The sequence below is a fragment of the Bidens hawaiensis genome, unplaced genomic scaffold (genome assembly GCF_021521415.1).
Source record: "Bidens hawaiensis isolate Kalapana, Puna unplaced genomic scaffold, B.hawaiensis_p1.1 tig00034298_1, whole genome shotgun sequence".
NCBI lineage: Eukaryota > Viridiplantae > Streptophyta > Magnoliopsida > Asterales > Asteraceae > Bidens > Bidens hawaiensis.
The window spans coordinates 53,044-58,291 of record NW_027495936.1 but is presented as its reverse complement, the minus strand read 5'-3'; the positions used below and the strand labels follow the sequence as shown (position 1 = coordinate 58,291).

The window sequence follows — 5,248 nt, the reverse complement described above, 5'->3', positions numbered from 1 at the left end:
TTTACAATGTTATTGCTTCTTTTTTTTAATCTAAATAAGTTGATTTAAATTTAAACATTTAAATAAGAAAATCAACAATAACATTAATTTTATGATGATGCATAAAAAAGGGATTGACATTATACTTCCATGGAGATTCATAGAGCCCCATTAGTTAGTTCTATAAACTTCCATTTAAAAAAAACAACCGGAAAGAACATTAAAAACCTTCTCAGGTTGAAATAAGAAAGAGAAGTAAAATTTCTTGTTCTATAGACAACCAGAGGGAAATTGCGGGCCATACGACTCTCCTTCGACGTTCCAGCAAGATGACACCGCGCGTCCTTGTTCTCGCCCGTGAAGCCAAGTTAATGTCCACGAGTTTGATCCCTTCACAAGGCACGGTTTTGCTACATTGGATCTTTACTGCAATCTTAGAACTTGACGTACCACGCACTTTTCTAAATGTCACGTTTCTTATTTGAACATTTGATTGTGCCTAATAACACGAATGTTAAATTAAATTATTAATTATATTATAAATACGAGATAGTATAATAGGTGGAGAGTTACCTTATAATTGCAAGGGGCATTTGGGCAATATTGTTGGTCGATAAAAATCGGGTTATTCACGTTAACCATCGTGATATCATCGAACATAATATCCGAAGCGAGGCTAGGATTAGAGGGTGCCCATGTTTTAATCCGAAGTCCATTTTGGGTCCCGTATAATGTTGAGTTACGTATAGTTATACCGGTTACAAACTCTTTGTTGTGGGACCCACCCAAGCTACCGATGCTAAACCCGTGTCCTGGCCCACAATGCACTCCTGTCACCGTGATATCGTGACTGCCCGCTAGAATTGACACACAATCATCACCGGTCATTATGGTTGAGTCTTGGATCTGGATCTGCTGCGAGCCACCGATGTGGATACCATCAGTGTTCGGGCTATCCTCGGGGGCACTGATCCGAATATTGGACATGTTCAAGTTGCGGCATGCAAAAAGATTGAAATGAGCATTCTTGTTGTTGATCGATCGAATGTGACTTATTCTTGAATTGGTAACAAAATCAAGCCGCATCGTCTAATTCCAAGTAAGAAACAATAAACCAATTAAAACAAAATATATGTTTGAAAATATACAATACTAAAATTTTAATATTTATAAGAGCATTCACATCCTATTCTTTATAGTCTTAAAAATATATGGAAAATATGGAAAAGAAACTCGTCCCATTCTTTATTATTTATATATTTACATATATAATTTTTCATAATTGAATAATGATTTTGTTATATTTGTAAACTTATTATTCATTTCTTAAACTTTCTTGCGAACAAAAAAACAGTAATAACTGTATAAGAATCATTCAATGTGTATTATTTAAGGTTATGTGTAGTTGAGGGATTACAAAATGAATATATTTGTGTTATGTAACGCTAAGTCAGCATATAAAGGATTTTTGTTCTAGAGGTGTAATAGTGTTGTAACCCATAATATATATAAAGTAAAACGATCTAATTTTTTTGCAAAAATGAATTATCGCATACAAAATAAATGTCCGATGACAAGTTGATCGGTTAATTCAATAAGAAATGGGAGTTAGCACACGATTTTGTTAGTACCATCCAACCGAATCAAATTTAATTGTTTACTTATTCAATTTCAATGAGTGAATTTTCAAGTTCAACCAATATATAGGATGTGTGTCATTACAGAACTCTTAAATTATTTAAAAACTTGAAGGAACCCTTAAAAATTAACGTTTTCTATAAAATTTTTGTTTGTTAGTGTTATTTGAGTGTAGTTTTATCACTTTTTATATCTATAATTACAATTACAATTATAAAAATTAGTTTTTACACATATCTAAACTTTTTTCTGCATATATGTAAATTTGTTATTACATAAATTTTACACTATGCAAACTTGTGATTTATATATATAATAACAAATTTATATATAAAATATGGTAAAATTATTTTTAAACAATGTTAATATATGAAAAAATAAAAAAAAATGTTTGTTTCTTATGAGTTCGTAGAAATTCTTAACTTTTTCGGAGTTCTCAAATGAAACTAACCATATATAGGTTGGTGTCAATTAAGAACTAAATATTACATTGAGAACTCTAAAAACTCCTCTTAACCAATCAAATTATTTTATTCTTTTTTTTTATCAAATTCTAAATAACGCTAGTATGTTCTTTTTGAAATATATCACTTTCATCTCTGGTCAAGATTTTGTTGAATACCAATTCCTATTTTTCCTCAAAAAGTTCATCTGATTTTTTATTGAATAAAGATATTAAAAGGAAAATGCAATTTTGGTTCATGACTTTCTTAACTTAATAAGATTAAAGTTATGCGTTTGAAATATTTGTTTATATTTTACGTTACAAGTAGCATTTTCACTTTTTTTCCCTCACACTTGAATTTCATAGGTAAATCCTTTTCATGTTACAATAGGCATTTCTTTTATTTTGTGGAAGTTTAATTCTTTTATTTACACTAGTTTTTTTTATGCATAAGTGCAACCAACTTATTTTTATATACGTATTTGACTTATTTACATGTATGTAATTGTCATATTTGCATATACATAATTGATGTGTTTATAAATGTGGAACTTATGATATATAAATATTTATGTAAACACTTTATTTCTAATACACGTGATTCAACATTTTACATGTGTGCAAGTGTCCTACTTAATATACGTATATAACATTTACACATACGTAATTCTTTTACTTACATATAGTTGACCGGACCTATACATATGTATTTTCAAAATTTTGTATACCTTAACATTAATAATTTGATATGCTTGTAGCTTATATAATTCATATATTTACATATATGTGTTAATTTAATTTAGGATTGAGTAATTGACAGATTTACAAATTTGTAAATTTTAATAGAGTTTCAGTTTTATTCTAATTCTTTCTTGATTGAAAAAAAACCATTCCATAATTAAAAATAATTTGATTATTTGATGAGTAATAAAAAATATCGTGCATGATGTTTAAAAAAAATATATATATATTTTGCATGAAGGAAGTTGGAGAAAAAATAGGGAATAATTTATTGAAAACCCGTGTGATAAAAATTTGATACATGTTATAATATTAGCCTTAATTACAACAAGATTATTGAAGTGATAAAGAGACAAAAGGATAGGAAAAGTGAGAATGTAATATATTTTGGGATGCCAGTACTCGTTATACATACACTCTATTTATAATGTTAGAATACTATTTAGGAACACTATTTAGGGAGACAAGTGCATATAATTGGTTTGAAAATTTCATCCATTATTTGCACGTGTCTTACCGACACTTATATAACACTCCCCCTTGGATGACACATTTTCAAACTTCAGGGTCTTGAAGTACTGCCTCATTAAAAACCTTGCTAAAGAAAAACCCAATGAGAAAAAACTTTAGCTAAGGGAAAAAGAGTGCAGCATATAACTCCCCCTCAAGTTGCAGGTCGTTACATCGTTCGTACATGGCGCATGCCAATATCATGGACATGTTTTCTGAATGTTGTTGTGGGAAGTGCTTTTGTGAAAAGATCAGCTGAGTTGTTGCTGGATTGGACATATCTCATCTCAACCTGATTGTCTTTAATAAGGTCTCGAGTATACTTAAAGTATTTTGGTGGTATGTGCTTTGTTCTGTCACTTTTGATATACCCTTCCTTCATTTGCGAGACACAAGCTGCATTATCTTCATAGATAGGAGTTGGAATTCGATCTTTCTCTAGTCCACAAGAAATCAATATGTGTCGTGACATAGATCTTAACCATACACATTCTCTTGAAGCTTCATGCAATGCAATGACTTCAGCATGATTTGAAGATGTTGCAATGAGTGTTTGTTTCTGAGAACGCCATGAAATCGCAGTTCCTCCATTCTTAAATACGTATCCAGTTTGAGATTTTTCTTTATGGGGATCAGATAAATAAACTGCATCTGCATAACCAACTAACCCTTCTTTTGAATCGTTATGATAAAATAAACCTAAATCAACATTTCCTTTTAAATACCGAAAAATATGTTTAATTCCATTCCAATGTCTTTTAGTAGGGGATGAATTGAATTTTGTCAATAAATTAACTGCAAAAGAAATGTCAGGTCTTGTACAGTTAGTAAGATACATAAGTGCTCCAATTGCAATGAGGTATGGTACTTCGGGACCAAGAATCTCTTCATTATCTTCGCAAGGACGAAATGGATCATTGTCAACATTGAGTGATCTAACAATCATCGGTGTGCTTAAAGGATTTGCTTTGTCCATATTGAAACGTTTTAAGAGTTTATCAGTATAAGTTGACTGATGCACAAGTATCCCATTATGCATATGCTCAATTTGTAAACCAAGACAATATTTGGTTTTTTCAAGATCTTTCATTTCGAATTCTTTCTTTAAAAGAGCAATTGCTTCATTAATTTCTTTTTGTGTCCCAATTAAATTTAGATCATCAACATACACAACTATGATCACATATCCTGATGTTGTCTTCTTGATGAAGACACATGGACAAATAAGATTATTTGTGTATCCTTTGCTTATCAAATAATCACTCAAACGATTGTACCACATCCTTCCAGATTGTTTCAGTCCATACAAGGATCTTTGTAATTTTATGGAATACATTTCCTTAGGCTTTGAGCTTATTGCTTCGGGGAGTTTAAATCCTTCGGGAATTTTCATATAGATGTCACTATCTAGTGATCCATACAAGTAAGCTGTGACAACATCCATAAGACGCATCTTTAACATTTTAGAGACTGCTAAGCTGATTAAATATCTAAACGTAATAGCATCCATAACAGGAGAATACGTTTCTTCATAGTCAATTCCTGGCCTCTGAGAAAAACCTTGAGCTACAAGTCTTGCTTTATATCTTGTAACTTCATTTTTCTCATTTCGTTTCTCACAAAAACCCATTTATATCCTACAGGTTTCATTGACTTTATTGTAATGACAATAGGTCCAAAAACCTTTCGATTGTTTAGTGAGTTTAATTCATCTTGCATAGCATCTTTCCATTTGTTCCAATCTTGTCGATTTTTACAATCATCTACAGATTTTGGTTCAGGGTCATCATTTTCTTCCATGATATCGCTTGCCACAGAATAAGAAAATATATCATCAATATTTTCCATTTCATCTCGATCCCACATTATATGTGATTTACCATAGTTTATTGACAATTCTTTATTGGAATCATTTATTTCTTCCTGGGGAAATGT

The 5,248-nt window shown here is 30.8% G+C and overlaps 1 pseudogene across 1 annotated transcript; it reads right to left on the bottom strand.

Moving 5' to 3' along the window:
- Positions 1-249: 249 nt before the first annotated feature.
- On the bottom strand, positions 250-1,065 carry LOC143586086 (exopolygalacturonase-like; annotated as a pseudogene). The gene is made up of 2 exons (XR_013144650.1): positions 553-1,065; positions 250-478 (listed from the first exon to the last, which is right to left on the bottom strand). The product of XR_013144650.1 is annotated as an exopolygalacturonase-like (transcript).
- Positions 1,066-5,248: the final 4,183 nt, after the last annotated feature.